Raw genomic sequence first — 24,070 nt, 5'->3', positions numbered from 1 at the left:
CAAACCCGGTGGGACTCGAACCCACAATCGCATGATTAGAAGTCAGACGCCTTATCCATTAGGCCACGGGTGCTGAGTTGACACTCTTGCAGCAAATATGATCAAGTAGCTTAAAGATTGATATCTTTTTTTTCCCATCCCTACGAATCTATGAGCAGTGAGGCTAGTAATTTGGCGGTAGTTGCTGATCGACAATGTGTGTGCTTGTATCTCCACTCCTTTATAATGCTAAGTCATATCCGCTCCCACGTCGCACGGTAAGTGTGACATCCTCCTCAAACTAGATTAGATAAAAGCTTTGGGCATTAGTAAACTAAGAGATGACACTTGACGACACTCTATTGGTCGGGACATTAAAACATGAATTACACTCTGTTTACACCCTGTATTTAACCAGCCGTTTATAACACCGATAACGAAAACGTGGTTATACAACACTTATGTGAATTTGCACCTAATTAATTACTTACACTTGGTTTACACCAAATACTTAACTGGACGTTACTACGCCGGTTAGATATAAAAAACTTCCGTCAAACTTTAACCCTAACTGAGATACCATTTAGGTCGAGAGAATGGAAACAATTCCCAATTTCTTTTCTTTTCTGTTCTTCCCCAATTTCATCCCACTGCTGCAGAGAAAAGATTTTGATCGAGAACATGGTATCATTGATGGTCAAAAGGAGGGTGTTGGGTTTGCTTTTAATAGGAAGATGAGCAAGAAAGAAGCTTAGGTGATGTTCTTGAAACCTAGAGATTAAGAGGGGATGGAGTTTCAAATGGATTCAATCAGTATTTTTTCCAGGTTTTAAGGTTCCATTAATGGCGTTAATAAAGGTTTCATGTAGGGGTTTTTGGTATGCTTTAGTCTTTTTATTCAATTAAGCTTCAATTATGGGTTCTTAAGTTTGAGTTTTAGGGTTTAAATCTCAGCACCAATTTGGTGCAATTAAATGGAAACTCTAATTTTGGCTAAGAAATGGGAAAATGAAGTAAAATCGTGTTTTTTAATGAAATTTTGGTATTGCTTAAATGTTATCATCTTAAATTTAGTTGATTTCTTAACAAAAACATCAACGATGGTGTCTTTATGAGTTAGGTTCCGATTTAGGTGTTCTTCCACCTTCTTTTTACTGCTGGATTTTCTAATAATTTATCTCTCTTTTTGTAATTATGTTTAAACAAGGAATACCTATCTTTCACTCTAATAATTTGTTCTTCACTGTTAATTGGTTCAATTTGGAAGCATTGGAATTAAAATTAGAAATGATTAACCTAAGCATATATTCAAGCCAAGATATTTGATTAAAATCCCATAGTACTCCCAACTCTTAATAGTACTCTCACCACATCTGAAATTCTAATTAACTGTTTGAACTTATTGGTTGCAGAAAGTAACAATCAATTCCCTTTGAATTCAAAGTACCACTGATATCAGATTTGGGTGTTGAGGTAAGACCCATTATTTTGTTCCTTCACAATACACATATCATATATGAAAATCCTATGAACTTATTGTCAGGTGACTCCTTAACCTATCTACCTTAACATTGTTGCAATATGTTCTCATCCTGAAAATTAAATTAGAAGATTGAATTAGTATAATGAATTAATAAACTTTTAAACTTCTTGGGTGGAATCCTTTGGGTTTCTTAATTAGATGATTATTGAAAAGAAAAAATTATTTTCTCTAAGCAACATAGTGTGGGAGTTAATAATGTCTATGAAAAGACGAGGGTACCCAAATATACCTCAATTTAAAACTTTTCCACCTATAAGTCCTTTTTTCCAAAAGTGATTGTCTATAGACTGAGTCGATACAATACAACTAATCGGTTCACATTTTGTGTGATCGTCTATGGATACGAGATCGAGACAATACGACAACAAGATAACTTGTGTGATTGATTATGGATACAAGATCGAGACAATACAACAACGAAGTATGTTTACTTGATAATAGGTTCGGAATTAACCAAACTCTAGGGATTGTCTATCAAGTAAAATAGGTATTAACGTTAGCTTGAATTTTAAATCAGGTATAAATAAAGGTATATTTCATTTGTGTGTAACAAGCTAAGACCATCTAACAGTGGAGAGATATTGCTTTGATTTTGAGCAAACTTAGCTTGAATTTTAAATCAGGTTTTCATCTAACGATGAATATTGAATGCTTTGTTTCTAAGCTAACCTATCTTTGATTGTAAGCAACCCTGATTTGAAAGACTATATAACGGAGAACTCTAGAAACTAGAAAACCTAATTCCCACACTTCTGTGTGATAATAGTTGTGACTAGAGTCGATTCTTCTTTAACCAAGGTTTTTCCAAAACCATTATAGGTTAACGACTTGAAGACTTCATTTGGGATTCGTGAAGCCAGACCCAACTATTTTCTCTGTAGTTACGTGTTATGATCTTACTTGTTCTATCGTATCGAGTACTATGTTCTCTAATATTTTCTCGAGATTTATCTCCGATAGGTAAGATATTAAAAAGTAATCACAAAACTCTTCCTCTCATTCTTTGTGATTCCACAATAACTTCTTCTTCTACCATATAGTTAAGTTATTGTGAGGTGATTGATATTTCTAGTCTGTTCTTCGGGAATATAAGACCGGATTATCAATTGGTTCCTGTTCACCTTGATTTATCAAAAGACAGAACAAAAACTTCATAGGTACTTCTGTGAGAGACAGATTTATCTATCAGAATAGACTTACCTGTGGGAGACAGATTTGTTTATAAGTCCTCGACTTTGGGTCGTAGAAACTCTTAGTTGTGGGTGAGATCAACTAATGTAATCAAGTGCGTAAAGTCCTTATGGGATTCAGAGACGTAAGAAACGCGACAGTACCTTAATCGGTATGAGGCTTGGTTAGGGCTCAACTACATTCCAGTCCGAAGTTAACTTGTAATATTCTAGTGTCTGTAGAGGCTTAATACAGTGTGGTGTTCAAAACTAGACTAGGTCCCGGGGTTTTCTGCATTTGCGGTTTCTTCATTAACAAAACTTCTGGTGTCTGTGTTATTTCTTTTCCGCATTATATTTGTTTATATAATTGAAATATCACAGGTTGTGCGTAGTTCAATCAATTGGTAAATCCAACCATTGGTTGTTGATATAATTGATTGATACTTGAACATTGGTCTTTGGTACCGTTCAAGTTATTCTCATACCAATCAGTTCACGGATTCCATCCTGTTGATTTCCTTATTGATTTGAGAAAGAGATATAACTATTGGATATCTTCCTTTGATTTAGTATGACTGTCTAGTTGATTCTCTTGGAATTGTATTGAGTTAGTCCATACATATTTCCGAACGAAATATTGGGTGTGGTTTTTAGACCCCCGCCTTTTCAATTTAAAGGCGAAAAACCAACAAATAAACAAAATACAAAGACGAAACTGTGAATAAAAACCAATCACATAAAACGTGAAAAATCCTAAAATGGGCAAAAAATTAAAAAAAAATATTGGTAAACATTATTTAATCAATGAAGCGTGATGATTATCATTTATAAGAGAACTCTCTTTTCCCTGCACAACTATTGCCCTTGTAACCTAATCCTAGAGGATAAAAAACTCATAAAGAGACCAGAACCTAAACTTAGGTATTATCACCCTTTAAAAGAGCTCCCTCCATATATACCTTGCTTTTGATATTTTTCTCGCGATGATTAAGAATTTTTTCTTTTCTTTTCTTTTTATTCCCAAGTTTTAAAAAAAGACCAATTATCTGCAATTACAAATTATTCAAAAGGATTCTCATCCGACAAGAAACTGGTCAATTATATGCAATTTCTTTTCTTTGTTTTTGACAAAAAAGGAATATTCTCATTAATGGAAATTCAAGATTACAGTGAGTTTAAGATCGAAAATAAGAAAATATAAAGTAACATGAACATACCGTAAAAGTAAAATACCGAGAAATCCGACAAGAGAAAGAGAAAGATTACCAGAGTAAGACAAATATAAGTATGAAAAGATCCGATTTAATCATAGGAAGAATGAACTTTTCGGGATTAAATTCCAACCATTTAGTTGTTTTTCTTCTTTAGAAAGATGTGCTCCTAAGATAGGAGTGATTTGCTCAAATCTCTTTTAACTAGTGATGAAGCTCCGTCGTCAAAAAGATCACCGATGAAGATTCCATCGCAGGATAATTTGATGATGAAGATTCCATCGATGGAGACAACAAAGATTAAGATTCTTCGTTGGAAGGAATCACTATTGATCTTAAAACCCTACCCAATAACCAAGAATAGCCATTAAAGCGAAAATAAACCTCGAAATAGTAGATAAAACCACCATAATGATGTAGATAAGTAAAAAACATAATAACAACTAAGCTAGAATACTAACTAATCCAGAAAGCAAGAAATATTGAAGAAATCTGCTCAGATCCGGTCCAAAATGGACCATATCTGAGCAGAAAAGGGTTGTTGGTGATAGTTTTGTTGAAGAACAAGAAGGATTAAGAGAGAATTGAGAGGGAAAGGGAGAGGTATATTGATGATTAAGATAATTAGATGATGTTTCTATACTCAAAATAAAAAGGACCCCTTTGATAGTAGCCAAAAACCCATTTATCAAGTAGTCTGTGATATGGCTATCAATGGGTATCCGATCTGCTCAGATATTCCTTTATTAGATCATGAATATTTTTTGTCCAAATCCAAAATAAATATTCTTATGAGGAAAATGAAGAATCAATGAGTCAATTCAAAGAACGTAATGCTGCAAATGCTCGTGCATGATTTTAAAATGAGCTCCAATACCGTTTATGTTGCCTAATATCCTAAAAGATAGTTTTTGTATAAATTTCTAATTTCTATATCATAGTCGAGTAAACATCCAATTAGAGTTACATAAAATTGGTTGGAAAATTGATGAACAACTAGCCAATTATGGGGAAGTTTGATTTGCTAAACCTAAATCGACAAGAAAAATATAGAATACCTTGCCTATTTTGTATGTTAAATATTTGGAAAATACCTTACCGATCTTGCAAGTTAAAATTTGTCAATTTTTTTTTCTTCCAATAATGATTGTTTTTTAGATCTGTTCGGTTTTCATGGTTCTGAGACACAAAAGAATAATCGGCTTTGTCAAAAATTGGAACCTAGCTGATTTTTTCAGCTATAATTTGGCGCAAAAGTTCCAATAATAATAGACCAGAAAAATATTTTTGACCTAACTGATTGTGGCTGGTGTACTTCATATTTTTGAATACGACATGCACAATCGGCATCAGCTAGGTTTTGTTCATAAACTTACATCCAATTGCGGATAGTGTTCTTCATATGTGAAGAAGACAATCATAATCAACTAGGTTTTGATTATAACATTAAAAAATCGTGCATGGTGTTCTTCATACATGAATAACATAATCAACCGGTTACAATTGATTTCAACTTTGATTATAACATGCTTAGTCATTAGCAAAACATGACCGATTCTGAAAAAATAAATCACGAGGTTCCGCCTCAGCGATTAGTAGAAAAACTAGTGACGTAAAACAATTAGTAAGAGAAGTAAGGGTAGTATATGACTCCCACACTAGCAACCAAAATGTGTAAAACAAAGCTCAGTTCAACGATTTTGAAGTGAATTCGATTTTTCGGGTGGAAAGGGTAAGTAAGGTAGTTCGTTAGGAAAAAAAATGTAACTTAGCCGTTTCACAGGTGATAGGTATCATTTATTCCACTACACCTGGATGGACATAACCTAAGTAGTCACCACAAAAATATAGGCTATCCCCACAAAAATATGATCCATAATATTTGATGTCTAACATTTTATATCTAGCACTCTAAACAACTCATACAATCTTTCCTAGGGGTGAGCAAAAAACTCAGATTCGCGGATTCCAACCGACCCAAACCATATTTTGGCAAATGAACTCCTGATCTGCCCCTCGGCAAGCTGGACGTAAATGCATTTTTAAAATACGTTATTTTGATGGATTGTGTGCAAATTAGATATTAAAATCCATGGACACCCGCCCGATAATGCATATAGATACAAATGGCCCAATGAGAATAAGAATTTCAAGGAACATTCTGAACATTTTGTTTCAGAGCATAGGAACCGTTTTCAAGTAGTGTTCGGCTGATCAGCTGGTGCATGAAAAATTGATAAACAAACATATTATGTTTATAAAGGGAAGATGAATTAAAACGACTAGAATCTTATTGGAACTTGTAGATGGTGGATTTTCGACAAAGGCTAAAATCGTAAAACCATAATTTTACATATTTCTGATCCAGCAATCAGATGAGTATTGAAGCTCATGCCACAAGAGTAGGGATGCACATGGGGGTATGGGAGGGTATAAGCTAAAACCAACCTCGCACCCACAGACTGTGGTTTTTTTTTTTTTTCATAATCAACCCCGCACCCACAAACAGCATGCGGGTTTTGTTACCTGCCCACTACGGGTTTGGCGGGTATGGGTTTAAACCCGCTTAAACCCTCTTTATATTTTATAACCATTCAATAGACATCATTAATATACTATTATAGTACATCATTACAGTTTAATTAATTAAGTTAATTAGTATTATTAATCCTTGGAAGGAGTTCAGAGTTCTTATAATAATGTATAATCTGTACAAACTGACAGTCTAATGATTATTGTTTACTCCAAATCAGAATACTAGTTGGTGACAGGCAGCATTCACAGTTTTCTTTTAAAACTGTTTTCATGTAGATGCTTTTTCAGGTTGCTAAACTTTTCCCTACACAAATGATGAACATTGCACACATCCTAAAATGAAAAGGAAAAAAAAAAACTTGGATCGAATTGACAAGAAAATAAGAGTTTACAACCTAGATTTTGCTGGTGTTCAGCAGTTGCAATTCAATGAGGATATCCTACATCCTACGACCCTTAAATCCATTTTGGAGGCTATGGAGCAAAATACAACGATGAACAGAACGGTGAATCTTAGTTGGTCTAGTCGATGGACCTACATAGTTCCAAGACTGCACGTCAGGATTAGTTCATAATGGACGGCTAGGATTAGTTCTATCTAATGATATATAATTTGCGGGTTTTGTGAGCGGGTATAAGCTAAAACCAACCCCGCACCCACAAACAACGGATTTTTTTTTCATAACCAACCCCACACCCATAGCGGGCGGGTTTGGACAAAAAACCCACGAGTTTTGCGGGTACGTACGGGTTTGGATATCATGCACGGGTCCTGTGCAGCCCTACACAAGAGTCTCTGACTGAGTATACTTCTCTCATAGCATACATGAATATGCAGTCTCTCAACTGAGGCAACGTCATATTTCATGAATACTAAACAATTTCAGTAATCACTTTTATAGAATCAAACGATTGGACTGCTCCTAGACAGGTTTCCTGCTAGTATAGAGCGATAACGTCTTCAGGATGTAACAATGTTTTTCCTGACTATATAAAAGACATGTGTATAGAATCTTAATGATTGGACGACTCCTAGACAGCTTGCTTACTAGTATAGAGCGATAACGTCTTCAGGATGCAACAACGTTTTCCCTGACTAACGTAATAAATAAATATGGCGCTTCAACTAGCTCATATCACTCAATTCTTAAATAATTAATGCTCCTAGACAGCCTGTCTGCTAGTATAGAGCCATCAATTAATTATTTCTATTCGTTAGATTCATCAACTGAATCCTAGAAAATATTTTACGTTTTTCATATTATTTCATTACTTCAATTCATGGTTCTTCCCAGCAGAATTCCATGGGTTAGTAATAAATATTCAACGTACGGGCATCTAAGCCGCTATCGAGTAAACCCCGACCAAAATGGTGCAAGTGTACTCGGTGATAATGCACTAAGGAGAACCTGAATGCACGAACGAGCATTCAAAAATACGAAGGAACGATGAACCTATGCAAATAGGAAGAAAAATAATAATAATAATAAAATATTACCTAAGGCGTTGGGGGACTGGGCCCACCGGCCGACCAGTCATGCCGTGACCAATCCCACGCCTGATCCCATGTTTTATCATATTTTATAATTTTTCCTTGATCTCATGAAAATCCCTTCAATTTATGAAAATCCTTCGTTTCATGGTATTTCTTTCACATTAAGGAAATTATACAAAAATTACATAAAATTAGGAAAGGTGTCACAGGACCATGGTTACTAGCCGTCCGGCCATGTCCTAGCCTTGACCGGTCCCACAACTTGTAATTCCTTATTTTATTAATTATTTCCATTATCTCATGGAAATCCCTTAATTTCATGATATTTCCTTCAAATCATGAAAATAATATAAAATTAGGAGAGACTCACGGGACCGGGCCCTAGCCGGCCGACCATGCCCAAGCCGGTCCCACATGCCCTTATTTTATTATTATTAATATTATTTGTTTCCCTCATCTCATGGAAACTCCTTCACTTCAAAGAAACTCCTTGATTTCAACAAACTCCTTGATTTCATGATATTTCCCTAAAATCATGAAAATATTAGGAAAAGTGCCATGGGACCGAGATCATTGGCCGGCAGGCCATACCTTGGCCATAGCCGGTCCCACACTTCATGATTCCTTCATTTTATTATATTTTCCTTCATCTTATGAAGTTTCCTCAGATTCAGCAAAATCCTTGATTTCTTCATATTTTCTCAAAATGTTGCTCAAACGCACATCAGAAAATATCAAAATTTTCAGGGATGAGACACAGACACTTTAGCGACGTGAGCATCTTACCTTGACCGACCAAGGTTGGATCTTTGGCTTTCAAGGATCCGGTCCCACGCATTTTCACAGTTTGACCTAATTTGCACAATTGCACACGTTAGGTCCAGAACTCTTCCAAACGACTTGGAATTTCATAAAGTTATCGTCAGTTGATCCCGTGACCAATCAAGGCCGGTTGCATGACCCCTTGGGCGGTCCTTCATCTCTTCATAATTTGTTAGGTCTTATCACATAAGGTTCAGACGAATATTATTTGAATAAATGATTAAACCAACATTTGATCATTTTTTCACCAACTAGTCTTCAAGAGACTTTGGTATTTTGCTCACTCGAGCATCTGGGCGTTACATGGTCGACTCATCATCCCATGTAACCGGTCTCTCCTTCACTCTGTGGTTGATTTTCAATAAATCATCAATTGATCAGCAATTGGTCAAAATTAGGGTTTCGGATCCAAAGCTCTGTAAAACATAATTCTGAGCAGATTCAAACACTAATAATTTTACGTTGATCCCATGATCAACATTCTAATTAATTATACTCGGTTCAGTTACCATTATTTTAAATTGATATTTTATTTTGGTCCTGCTACCAATAATTCATCAGATGAGCAACATTTGCTCAGACTAAGGAATATTGGTTCAACTATAAATATTCAACAATTCATCGAATGAGCAATATTTTCTTACCTTAACTATCAACATTTAATCAAGAATTATACCTCTGTCTCAACAGATGATGATATTTTTCAATGATGTTGTAGTAATAAGTTCGTTGAGACTTGTGAAAGCAAAAGATTTTAGACTTATAAAACTTAAAAATAGAAAACTTATTGCAAAACTGATTTCAAGATATTAAAAGTAACCAAGACACTAGATTCCACTATTACACATGAATGAACGATACCAAATATGTTTCAAAACTCTAACTATCCTTTAAGTCCTTTATTTCTTAATTCACACATAATCAAACATATTCCCAAATATTAATTGTATTCCCTAAGAATAGACTATCAATCAATTAAACAAAGTATAATCTATCAAATTGAATCACAAGTAATTAAGAAAATTATGTGAACATTAACTCCGCAAAAGCGGTGATTGAATGAATTATAAATTGTAAATTAGAGAAAATAAAATTGTTACCAATCATTCATGCATAGATAGCTTCATCCATTGCCTTGGTTGCGCGAGAATTAGCTCACACCATCATGGAAACACGCTCAAAATTCATTTTTATTGCTCAAAGGGTGTTTACAAAGATGAAATGAGAGAAACAATGATAAAACAGTGATTTTCTTTTCTCTCCCAAAAACTCTCCCCAAATGTGCTTTCTAGCTCTCTATTTATACACACAAATACACATCACTCAAATATGTTCTTCCATAACTCCAAAATCTTCTTCTTTTTAATTAAAAATATCTTCAGAATTTTTCCTTCTCTTTATTCTATATATTTCTTTACTAAACCTATATCTTCTTTAATTCGCAGAATAAAATCCAAGATAAAATCTTTTAAGGATATCTTTCTTGTTTAATACAAGATAACTTCCTTTTTCTTCAAAACTTCATGTTTGTAAGGCAAGAAGATATTCTTATCTTAAAGATAATAAATCCTTTGTCATTGAAACCACATTTCCTGCCAATTTTTTCTTTTCAAATCAAGGAAGAAGATGGATCCCCTTAACCAGTAATGGGGTGCGATTAGCAGTTGGTTCCCTGAGGTGCCCCTTATCAGTTAGGTTCCCCTTATCCAAAACTGAGAGTCCGAATAACATGTGTCCTCCGGGTGCATATACCAACTTTTCGAGCCGAATTTTCCAAAAATGTTTATTTTCCAAAAATACCTACAAACACATAAAACACCATAATAAGTAGAAAATCGAGTACCAACAATACTGAAAATTGAGGACAATTTGGTCACAAAAATGTGTCTATCAAATACCCCCAAACTTATTATTTGCTAGTCCTCGAGCAAATCTAATCTAGAAAAATAAAAATGACTACACTTAGCACGTGAAGCAAGCCGTTAAACCGCTAGGTGGCCCTAGCGGCGGAGTGTTGTCTCCGGAGGGTTTACCAGAGGTGTACCCACAAAACCTTTACTTCAAACCCTAGCTATCTACGCAGAACCTTGGAAGGTACTAAAGAATCTCCTTGGTTGGCATACAATCATTGACTATAGGAGGAAGTACCCTGATGCGAAATTCCAATTGTTGTACATGAGTTTGCACTCAGCATACTAAAATTCATATATAAGTGACAGAGCTCTACTCAGATAGTTTCTAGACATCATAACCGGAGTCAACCAATCACATGGAAAGATAAGAGGATGGATAAAGAGAAAAATAAATGGTTCAAAGTGAACGGTGTTTCCCATATCTGTCTGAAGGCCTCTGCCAAGATGAACCTATCCTAATGGACTGAGATACTTGTCTGATTAATATCAACATAACTGGCATATACAAGGGGACCAATGGTCGATAAACCTAACTCTAGGTCAACACAACTGGCATATACAAGGGTACCAGTGGTCGACTTTATTGATTTTATTCCAGTTGGTCTGATGGTCTGGTCTCAAACTTTTTTTTTTTAATATTTTTTTTAATATTTTTTTTAGGTATCTCAATCACCCTATTTCACCCTAGCAATGGTAACAACTTGAGTCGTGTGCCCCACCAAATCACTTAAGAAGTAAAAACAGAAGGGATTAAGATTCAATGAGTTATGGCGAAACTACCATGTTTGTTTTTTTAATTCTAACACCTGATCTCTGTGATTTTATGAATAGACTCTTTAGATGTTTCCATCTAATCAGATTGGTTCCTCAACTCCTACAACCAAAATGTTCCCATCCACTTATATTGGTTAGTGCCAACCTTAATAAGCATAAATTTTTAGGCTCTGGAGTTTATTTATTGCAACTAAAAGCTAACAAAAAGTTTCTTCCCCACCCCCAAACTTAAATCTAACATTGTCCTCAATGTTTCTAATGAAAGAGCAATACCAAAAAGTAAGGTAACATGAGGAATCAGTAAAGAGAGAAGTTGGAAAGATAGTACCTGGGTGAAGAGAGAAATCAAAAACTAATATACAACATACAATCGCCTCGATGGTCAATCAAAGGTAAACAGGGTCCTCCAGAGGGACCTCCTCAACATCACCTATAGGAAAGGGCTCTAAAAAGGGTTTCAATCTCTAACCGTTAACCTTCGAAGAAATACTACCATCTGGTGTCTCGATCTCAACATCTCCATGAGGAAAGACAGTGCGAACAATAAAAAGGACCCGTCCACCGAGAACGTAACTTCCCAGGGAAAAGATGCAAGCGGGTATTATACATAAGAACTTTTTGACCTGGAGAAAATGACTTTCTTAAAATATTCTTATCATGCACAAGTTTCATTTTGTCCTTATACTCCTTCGCACTATCATAAGCATCTATACGAATCTCTTCCAACTCATTGAGCTGGAGTTTCCTATGGGCTCCTGCCTTGTCAAATGAAAAATTTAGCTGCTTAACATCCCAATAAGCTCTATATTCTAACTCAACAGGTAAATGCCATGCCTTTCCATACACAAGCCGATAAGGCGACATTCCAATGGGGGTCTTAAACGCAGTATGGTAAGCCCATAAGGCATCAACAAGCCTAGACGACCAGTCTTTCCGATTGGGATTAACTGTTTTCTCTAATATACGCTTTATCTCCCTATTGTAAACCTCTATCTGACCACTAGTCTGTGGATGATATGGGGTAACTACCTTATGTGTAATGCCATATTTCTTCATCAAAAGCCTAAAAGGTCCATTACAAAAGTGCGACCCTCCATCACTAATTATAGCTCGCGGTGTACCAAAACGTGTAAGTATATTATTTTTCAAGAACTCAATAACAACCCTATGGTCATTGGTTTTACACACAACCGCCTCAACCAACTTAGAGACATAGTCTACAGCGACAAGAATGTATAAGTTACCAAAAGAACTAGGAAACAGACCCATAAAGTCAATACCCCACACATCAAAGACCTCAACAACTAAAATAGGGTTCAAGGGCATCATGTTCATACGAGAAATGGTTCCTAATTTCTGGCAACGTTCACAAGTAACACAGTAACTGTGGGAGTCTTTAAACAACAAAGGCCAATAGAATCCACACTGCAATATTTTAGCAGCAGTCTTCTTAGCACTAAAGTGACCCCCACAAGCATGATCATGACAAAAGGAAATAATACTAGACTGGTCATTCTCATGTATACATCTCCTAATAATCTGGTCTAGACAATACTTAAACAAATAAGGATCATCCCAAAAGAAGTGCTTCACCTCGGCTAAAAACCTAGAACGATCTTGTTTACCCCAATGTTTGGGCATTCGACCAGTAACAAGATAATTCGCTTTATTCGCATACCAAGGTTCTTGGGTAACAAAGAACAGTTGTTCATCAGGAAAACTATCCCTAACAGGAGGATAATCATTAAGGGTATCCACAACAATCCTAGACAAGTGGTATGCTACTACATTTTGTGCACCTTTTTTTTATCTCGGATGTCTAAGGAAAATTCCTGCAATAATAGGATCCATATAATCAATCTAGGTTTAGTATCCTTCTCGGAAAGAAAATACTTCAAAGCAGCATGATCAGTAAAGATTATGACCTTAGAACCTAAGAGATATGATCTAAACTTGTCTAAGACGAACACAATAGCTAATAGTTCCTTCTCCGTAGTGGTATAGTTCAACTGGGCATCATTCAGAGTTTTTCTAGCATAGTAAATCACATGAAGTAACTTATTCTCTCGCTGACCTAGCACAACACCAATAGCATAATCCGAAGCATCACACATGATCTCAAAGGGTAGGTTCCAGTTGGGTGCCTGGACTATGGGGGCGGTAGTGAGTAAATTCTTAAGCTTCTCAAAAGCCTCTAAACAAGCATCATCAAAGACAAACTTAACGTCTTTTGCAAGAAAATTGCAAAGAGGTCTAGAAATTAAGCTAAAATCCTTAATGAATCGACGATAAAAACCTGCATGCCCTAAGAATGACCTAATATCTCTTACGGTTTTTGGACCTGTAAGGTTTTAATAAGGTCAACTTTGGCTCTACCTACCTCTATACCCTTCAAAGATATGATATTCCCTAGAACAATTCCTGAACGAAGCATAAAGTGACATTTCTCCCAATTAAGCACTAAATTCTTTTCCTTACATCTAGTCAAAACTAATGACAAATGATGCAAGCACTCATCTAAAGACGAACCAAACACTGAAAAATCATCCATAAAGACCTCTAAGAACCGTTCTACCATGTCAGAAAATATGCTCAGCATACAACGCTGAAAGGTCGCAGGAGCATTACATAGCCCGAAAGGCATGCGTATATACGCAAAGGTACCAAAGGGACAGGTAAAAGTGGTTTTCTCTTGGTCTTCTAGGGCAATAACAACCTGATTATAACCGCAGTATCCATCTAAAAAGCAATAATGGCTACGTCCAGCTAATCTCTCTAGAATTTGGTCGGTGAAGGGAAGGGGAAAGTGGTCCTTCCTAGTGACCTTGTTCAATTTCCTATAGTCGATACAGACACGCTAACCCGTGGTCACCCGGGTTGGGATTAACTCATTGTTATCATTCTGGACTACAGTAATACCAGATTTCTTGGGAACAACCTGAACGGGGCTGACCCACTTACTGTATGAAATGGGGTAGATAATGCCTGCATCTAACAGCTTAAGAACCTCGGTTCGAACTACTTCTTTCATATTAGGGTTCAGTCGACGTTGCATCTCCCTAAAAGGTTTGGTGTCACTCTCTAAATATGTCTGATGCATACAATCAGTAGGACTTATACCTTTAATGTATGCTATGGTCCACCCTAAAACTTCCTTGTTATTCTGAAGGACAGTCACTAGCCTACTTTCCTGATCACTATCCAAGTCGGATGCTATAATCGCAGGTAAAGTTTCAGATGGGCCTAAAAACACATACTTCATGGAATCTGGTAATGGTTTAAGGTCCAACTTAGGAGGCTTTTCTAACGAAGGAGCCAGGGTAGACTCAGAAACGGGTAGAGGTTCGAACTTAGGTTTCCAGCCATTACTAGTATCTATCAAAGGGGTTAAATCTAACAAAGCATTCACCTCATTAATTACATTTTCATCATCAAAATCAATCCCAAAGTGGGCTAGGAATTTCTCTAATGTACTTCTAACAAATTTTTTGGTAATGACTCATCGACTAATGTTCCCATCATGTTCACCTCTTCTATGTTCGAGTCATCTAGTTCAGAGGGTAGCTTACTAATATTAAAAATGTTCAGCTCAATAGTCATATTACCAAAAGACAAATTCATAATACCATTTTCGACAGTTAATGATCGCATTGGATGTAGCTAAAAACGGGCGACCTAAAATCACTGGTATTTGGTTCTCTGGGTCAGGGACAAGTTGTGTATCTAGGATAACAAAATCCACTGGATAAATAAACTTGTCGACCTCAATAAGAACATCCTCGATCACACCACGAGGAATTTTAACGGACCTATAAGCTAACTGAAGTGTCATCTGGGTAGGTTTCATCTCACCAAGTCCTAGCTTAAGGTACACATGGTATGGAAGTAAGTTCACACTGGCTCCTAAGTCAAGCAAAGCTTTCTCTACACGGTGTTTACCTATTGTGCAAGAAATAGTAGGGGACCCTGGGTCTTTATACTTAGGAGTAGTGGTATTCTGAATAATAGAACTCACATGACTAGCTAGGAAGGCTTTCTTCTGGACACTAAGTTTTCGCTTTCGCGTACACATATCCTTAAGAAACTTGGCATAAGCGGGAATCTGCTTAATCGCATCTAACAATGGGAGGTTGATAGTAACCTGCTTAAAAACCTCCAATATATCATTAAAGTTGGACTCCCTCTTAGTTGGAACTAGCAGCTGGGGGAACGGGGCTCTGGGAACAAAGCCGGGCTCAGCAGGACCCTCATTGGTCTCTTTGGAGACTCTATCAGTCTCCTCATTTTCTGGCTCAGAAGGGTGAACTACATGTTCACTATCAGGCATGGCAACCTTATTGTCAACTTTCTTTCCACTCCTAAGGGTTGTTATAGAATTCACATGATTGTACGATTTCTCTCCTTTAGGGTTAGGATCAGTTTGACTAGGGAATCTTCCATCTTCTCTTTCACTAAGAAACTTAGCTATTTGGCCGACTTGAAGTTCTAAGTTAGCAAGAGACTGGGAATTATTCTTAAAATTCTGCCTGGTTTCTTCTTGAAAACCACAGTGGTTCTTTGATAACATCTCATGGTTCTTTGCTAACATAGTAAGGGTTTCTTCTAAGGTGGAGATCTTTTTCTCATTCTGAAACTGGGGTTGACCTGAAGAGTTCTTAGCATAACCAAAACCTAGGGGAGGCTGAGAATTACTAGACTGTCCTTGATTCTGACCCTTAGACCAAGAAAAATTAGGATGGTTTCTCCAACCAGGGTTGTAAGTCTCTGAGTATGGGTCAAACTTCTGACGGTTCTCAAACCTAGCATTGTTATAGACAACATGGGCTTGCTCTTCACTAACCTGACCTTCCCAAAACGAGTTATTGGGTTCTACTCCACAACTAGACACTTGAGAGGCTCTAAACCTATCATCAGGTTCAACAAGAGACCTATGTTTAGGATGATTCAATTCCAAAGCTTCTAACCTTCTAGACAAAGCAGCAAACTTAGCATCAGACCCGAAGCTTGTATCTACCACATTGGTGCTACTTCTATTGACCAAGAGTCTTTTGGGGGTTCAACACAAGACTCCCACTGTTGGGATTTTTCAGCGACAGCTCCTAAGAAGGTGAAAGCATCATCAACACTTTTACTAGTGAACTCACCAGCGCACATAGACTCAACCATGGCTTTGGTTGAATAGTCTAAACCATCATAAATAATCTCTACGAGTTTCATCTTATCAAATCCATGGTGAGGACACTGGGATAGGAGATCATTGAATCTCTCTAAGAACCTATAAAGAGACTCTCCCTCTTGTTGCACACTAGCACTAATTTTTCCTAACAGACGCAGTTTTATGCTTAGGGTAGAATTTCATATAGAAAGCAGCAATAAGTTCCTGCCATGTTTCAATGGATTCAGATGGTAGGTTGTTCAGCCAGGTCTTGGCTTTATCTCTCAAGGAAAAGGGAAACATCTTAAGTTTCAAGACTTCATCAGTAAGGTCTTTTATTCTAATTGTCCCACAAATTTCCTCAAAGTCCCTAATATGAAAATAAGGGTTCTCATCATCTTTCCCTAAGAATATAGGGATCATCTGAAGAATACTAGGTTTTATCTCGAAATTAGCCGTAGTGGCTGGCAATTTAATGCACGAAGCTCGGGTGGACCTAGTTGGGAACATGTAATCTTTCAAAGTTGCCATCGCTGGCACAGCTGAAGTACTAGGGTATTTTCCTCACGAAGAGAGATTCTCAAAACTGAAGATTCCAAAAACAGGGCTCTCAAAAGAAGAGTCTTCGAGCTCCCCGCCTTCACAAGAAGAACTACTAGGTTTATCACTAATCAAACGACCTAGAGTGTTTCTTTTCCAAGCCCTCTCTTTAATAACCTTAGGAATCCACTAGAAAAACAAAAGAAAGAAAAAAAAATCCTAAAAGGAAGGGAAGTTCTATGCAAACACAAACAAGGCTAACTCCACCAAAGCAAACCTAAAGATTTCTAGCAAACAAAAAGCATGATGGATCCACTTAGATTGTTTCTAGACCAGCTTCTATTCCTTCGAAAGGGAATTCGTTACAATTTAAGCAAACCCCTCTGGAATCAATCCGAGTTTAAGTAAGTTGAATCGAGACGAGGGAAGCTCAATGGAGCTTTGATACCCAAGGCCTCACCGGCGTTACAAGGCGGCGTATTCAACTCACAGAAACCATCATGAACTTTGAAGCATGCTTAAAAGAGTAACCAATATTTTTCGAATGACTTTCCTATTAAGCTCGTTACCCTATAGGTCTCGTTCTAGTCAAATTTTAGGCTTAGGTTCGCGTTTGGTTTCGTTTTCCTAAGGCGGGCAAGAAGGGAACGGTGATGAAATCCGAACCCTTATCTTGTATGGCCAGTCCTTGCCCTTTACTAGGAAATTAAAGCAGCCGTTTTCAAATCCTCAGCATATATGCAAACGAAGGAATACAGTAACTCGCTGACAGGAGATTCGCGAGTGTTTCGACAAACTTACCTCCCGTACCAGACGGGGGATGAACCGCTGAAGTCGACTCGGGCCACGACTCCTATGTCATGTACGAACCCGAGGGGCCGAGGCGATATCGTAATCGCCGTCCTTCTCTGCAAACATTATATTTAAACTACCCTTCCGTAGGGTTTAAAAAAATAAAGTCCCAAAGTCCACGTCCAAAGTCCAAAAATAAAGTGCAAAAGAAAAAGATAATCTAAAAAAATAAAAAAATAAAAAAATTGTCTCTCTCTCTCTCTCTTTTTTTTAATTAATTTTTATTCTCCTTTTCTTTCGCTTTTCGCTTTGCTTTACTCCAAATCTTTAAGTATTCACCAAAAGCTTTGGCAAATTTTTCTTTCGCTCCAAATTCCAAAATCTGTAAGGAAAAGACAAAAACCCAAAACGTAAAGAAGAACAAATAAAATAAAAATGAAAAAAAATAAAAACCTAAAAAAAAAAATCTAAAAACTCTAGCCTAAAGACAAGTCCGCGTCGGCGGCGCCAAAAACTGATGATATTTTTCAATGATGTTGGAGTAATAAGTTCGTTGAGACTTGTGAAAGCAAAAGATTTTAGACTTTAAAACTTAAAAATAGAAAACTTATTGCAAAATTGATTCAAGATATCAAAAGTAACCAAGACACTAGATTCCACTATTACACATGAATGAACGATACCAAATATGTTTCAAAACTCTAACTATCCTTTAAGTCCTTTATTTCTTAATGCACACATAATCAAACATATTCCCAAATATTAATTGTATTCCCTAAGAATAAACCATCAATCAATTAAACAAAGTATAATCTATCAAATTGAATCACAAGTAATTAAGAAAATTATGCGAACATTTAGAACTCCGCAAAATCGGTGATTGAATGAATTATAAATTATAAATTAGAGAAAATAAAATTGTTACCAATCATTCATGCATAGATTTATTCATCCATTGCCTTGGTTGCGCGAGAATTAGCTCATCATCATGGAAACACGCTCAAAATTCATTTTTATTGCTCAGAGGGTGTTTACAAAGATGAAATGGGAGAAACAATGATAAAACAATGATTTTCTTTTCTCTCCCAAAAATTCTCCCCAAATGTGCTCTCTAGCTCTCTATTTATACACACAAATACACATCACTCAAATATATTCTTCCATAACTCCAAAATCTTCTTCTTTTAATTAAAAATATATTCAGAATTTTTCCTTCTCTTTATTCTATATATTTATTTACTAAACCCATATCTTCTTTAATTCGCAGAATAAAATCCAAGATAAAATCTTCTAAGGATATCTTTCTTGTTTAATACAAGATAACTTCCTTTTTCTTCAAAACTTCATGTTTGTAAGGCAAGAAGATATTCTTATCTTAAAGATAATAAATCCTTTACCGTTGAAACCAAATTTCCCGCCAATTTTTTCTTTTCAAATCAAGGAAGAAGATGGAGCCCCATTAGCCAGTAATGGGGTGCGACTAGCAGTTGGTTCCCTGGGGTGCCCCTTATCAGTTAGGTTCCCCTTATCCAAAACTGAGAGTCCGAATAACATGTGTCCTCCTGGTGCATATACCAACTTTTCGAGCCGAATTTTCCAAAAATTTTTATTTTCCAAAAATACCTACAAACACATAAAACACCATAATAAGTAGAAAATCGAGTACCAACAATACTGAAAATTGAGGACGATTTGGTCACAAAAATGTGTCTATCAACAGACATGTTCAATTTATGAGTCTTAGAACATTTGCAAATCACGTTCGACTTAGCAATACAAGGACTCATCGTCCCATGAAGTCAGCAACTGACTAACTAAATATACGTCTTCCTTGCAGACTCCACAATCACGAGATATCAATCGTGTCACATGGGGGATATTAACTAGGGTTTTGTTCTGGCGGTCTATGGCACGTGTGTTCATACACACGATGAGAATGTGAGCAAGTCGTGCAATCAGTTGAAGGAGTTAGCAAAGTAATGGGTATCAACCAAGTCTTCGCATGATGAGAAACTGGTTTTAACACGATTTCCACTTCCCCACTCTTTGACTCCAGCAACTGTCACACTTCATGGGATCAAGATGTTTACAATTCTAGCAATATATATAAGTCTCTGAATCATGATTGAAAAGAAAGACTCTCTTTGGTCGATAAGACAATCTCTCGTCAAACAGACAACAAGAGATTAAGAACTCAACATCTGAGCAATTACTCTCAACAGATCAAATTCAATCAATCATAACTTATCTTATTTCTTCACGCAGAATACACAACACACCTACAATCTTCGATCACCATTGATCTCACACATTTCTCAGCTTCCTTCCTACAGATCGACCCATCCTCTCTTGTGACCGAATTTACTCTGGAACGACCATTGTCTTGGTTTAGGTCGGAGTCCTACAGATTGATCTCTCGAACTTAAAGCACTCGCTTCTTGTAGTGCATCTGTGTGAGGTTAAACATTTTTCTCGGTTCAAGGAGTCTCCTCCGCACGGTCGTCTCCTCAATTCTGTAAAAACCAGAAAATTGTTTTTCCCCACCTACAGATTGGGGACCACCGTGGGAGACCATTCTCTCGGTTGCAATCACAGTTCTCACAAAGATGGTCGATCTTAGGTCTGGTTCAGTTACAAACTCGGGTTCAACACCCAACCCTAAAATTACAAGCTCTAGTGGTACCGCTAATACCACTCCTCCAGCGCAACCTGCCAATACTACTCATTCGAATACTGGTGCTCCAGTGATCACCCCTGCAAATGATGGTATTGGAGCCATCAACAATCCTTTATTCGGCCTGTCCCCTGAAGAAGTCAGAGAAAATCCGCCTACCATGATGATCTCATGAAGGTGCAAGAAACTCTTGCCAAGAATCAGGTTGACATGGCTGCCACTCAGAAGGAATTATGCAATTATCTTAAGACTCTTACAGACAAGATGTCAGAGAAAACTCAAGAGAAAGGAAAAGCCAAAGAAACATCTTCGGCTGCTGATCCTGAAGTCACTCTAATCCATGTTGTAAATGATGAAGAAATCCACAGGGCTGCAGATAACTCGCCAGCAAAGGAACCTGCAAGTTTCATCACTCGTGAAGACCTGGAGCACTTTTTGGAGGATCGAGGAAAAGACAAGACATCATCTGTCCAACGTTACCAACCTCCATATATCTTGCTGCCACACAGAGAAATCCTCTCCCGAAAGGCTACACTTTTCCAACGTCCACGCTTTACAACGGCTCGAGAACATGTCTCTCGATTCTTAGAATCATTAGGCCTGAACACAATCATGTCGTCCGTCTGAAGGAATTCTCAAAGTCTCAGACAGATCATACATCTGGTACAACAAAATCCCACCAGGAAGTATCACCAGTTAGGGAGAAATGATTAATGCTTTCTACAGAAAATATTTCTCCGTTTCAGAGAAAATCACCCTCTCTGATCTTGGAAGGATATTTCAAAGGAGCAAAGAACGTCCTAGTTATTATGTGAAAACGTTCAGAGTTCAAGCCCTGGACTGTCATAATCCAAATTTCAGAGAGCAACAACTTGTAGACTTGTGCATCAATGGAATGATCCCGGTCTACAAAGATTTACTGGAAAATCTCCGGTTCTAGACCTTTTCAGAACTTCATGAAGCAGCTAAGAGATTAACAACTACCGCACCTGCTTTACTGGAGAGAGCTAAAGCTACAAAATCTTAATAACCACGAGAAACTCAAGGTAGCAAATGTTTGATCAACAAACAGTACATCCTACAACCTTTCACAAACGTTGTTGCAGAAGGGAGCAAACGAAAAGCCGAGCCACAATGCAAGCATACTTCCTCAGCCCATTCAAAAGCACAAATGAAGGATAATCAAACTTGGAATGCACAAGCTCCAACCCAGCACGAAAGCTGATCAAGCAGAAGCTGAATTCCCTTTTCCCTTTGAAGAGGTGATCAAATTGTTAGAAGTCTGAATCCAGGATGGTGCAATCAAGTTTCCATATGTCAGGAAAGAACCAACTTGTAGATAGGGAAAAACGATTTTCTGGTTTTTACGAAATTGAGAAGATGACCGTGCGGAGACTCCTTGAACCGAGCAAATGCTCAACCTCACATAGATGCACTGCAAGAAGGGAGTGCTTTAAGTTCGAGATATCAATATGTAGGACTCCGGCCTAAACCAAGACAATGGTCGTTCCAGAGTCAATTCGGTCACAAGAGAGGATGGGATGATGATTAATGATTTAATGTGGGTTGTATATGTAGTGGTAAGGGGTATCGTTCAAACTCGAACTTGTGAAGGTAATGGATTTTTAGATTTAAGAATATATATACAAAAATATTAACAATGGGTGCGATAGGTAACCAAGACACTAGATTCCACTATTATGCAAAATTAAATGATAAATATTTCAAAACTCCATTCAATTCTTAAGTCCTCTTTTATCTTTAATTCACTATCAATCATACAGATTCTCAAACATTATTTGCAAACCTTAAGCATAGGTTATCAAGAGATTAAACCAAGCATAACCTATCAAACTGAATAACAAATAATTAAGACAATCATTCAAACAATTTAAAACTCTGCAAAAGCAGCGATTAGTTGAATTATATAATTAAATGAAATAGTTACCCATTTATGTTGCATGAATAGCTTCCTTCATTGCCTTGGTTACGAGGGAATTATCTCATCATAGTATAAATGCTCTCAAAATAATTTATTATGGCTCAAAAATGGTTTACAAATGATGAGAAGAAGAGAAAATGGTGTAAACTGTAATCTGCGACGCACAAAAAGCGTCACAGAATGAACGATAAATGACAAGTGTTGCTGCTGTTTAGACTGCGCTGCGACCCACGGCTGTGCGTCTTAGACTTTGTTCATAAACGACTGTTCTTGCGAGTCCGTTCTTCGTGTTCTTGGTGTTCTTCATCAGCAGCAGCAGCAGCAACAGAGTTTCATCAACTCTTGATTTCTGCTTCTCTGGACCTCCTCTCGACCCCAAACTCTCGACAACCTCTCTAGTACTCCCAGGGAACATATTTATACACCTAAAGCTCGTTGAATCTCCCTCAATTACTCCATATAATCTTCATTACTCGGTGTTTAAAGAAAATATCTTCAGAATATTTTCTTCTCTGAAATGATTCTCCACGCGTTATAAGCTGTATTTCTTTCCTTGTTTAACAACTACACACTCCTTCCTACTGCTCGGGACATCAATCATGCACTTAACACGCTAAAAATATTCTCCAAATCACGTAATCCCGTGAACTGTTCTTATTATGCTCGTGCTGCCCTGATTTCTTCTTGTGAGTTATTTAGCCAAATTTGATCGATCTAAAGACCCATAACCTTCCTTTCTAGCCCATAAGAAGATACCCAATGAGTTTCAACCATTGAATCGGCCTGCCACTACTTCATTTCTTCGATCGAAAATTCTCCTGTGCTGTGAACATTTTTCCCGCCAAAATCGATATTCAAATGAAGAAGAGGGGTGTCCCCCTATCCTGTCTTGGTATCCCCTTAGTAATTTGGGATGAAATAGTAATTCTTGGGTTGAAATAGTAATTTTTCTGGTTTCCTCTGGGACATTTCTGGGACGTTTCCGGTACATTTCTAGGACGCCTCCAGAACATTTCTCCGGGGTGTAAATCATCACTTTTTGAGCAACTCTTTCCATACAAGGGTATTTTCTCAAAAAACACCTAAACAAACATAAAAAACACCATAATGAGAACAAATGGTTACTAGTAAAATACATAAAAGAGATCAAAATAGACACATAAATGCGTCTATCAAATACCCCCAAACTTATTATTTGCTAGTCCTCGAACAAAATTTATTCTTGAAAAGAGACCGAGTTAATCTCGGGTGGGTTTATCAGAGGTGTACCCACAAAAACCAATACTCCAGACCCTAGCTATCTACGAAAAATCTTGGAAAGCACTAAAGAACCTCCTTGGTTGGCATACAATTATTCACTCTAAGAGGAAGAACCCTGATGCGAAATTCCAATTGTTGTACACGAGTTTGCACTCAAGCATACTAAAATTCATATAAGTGACAGAGCTCTACTAAGATAGTTTCACGATGGACATCATACTCGGAGTCAGACTAATCACATGAAAAGATTAAGAAGATGGAAA

At 37.1% G+C, this 24,070-nt stretch overlaps 1 non-coding gene across 1 annotated transcript; it reads right to left on the bottom strand.

The window, feature by feature from the left end:
• TRNAR-UCU lies at positions 1 to 73 on the bottom strand. Its single transcript has one exon. It is a non-coding gene; the product is annotated as a tRNA-Arg (tRNA).
• Positions 74 to 24,070: the final 23,997 nt, after the last annotated feature.

This window comes from Papaver somniferum, chromosome 2 (assembly GCF_003573695.1).
Source record: "Papaver somniferum cultivar HN1 chromosome 2, ASM357369v1, whole genome shotgun sequence".
NCBI lineage: Eukaryota > Viridiplantae > Streptophyta > Magnoliopsida > Ranunculales > Papaveraceae > Papaver > Papaver somniferum.
Note: the sequence above shows the minus strand (reverse complement) of the source record. Positions and strands in the feature narration are given on the sequence as shown.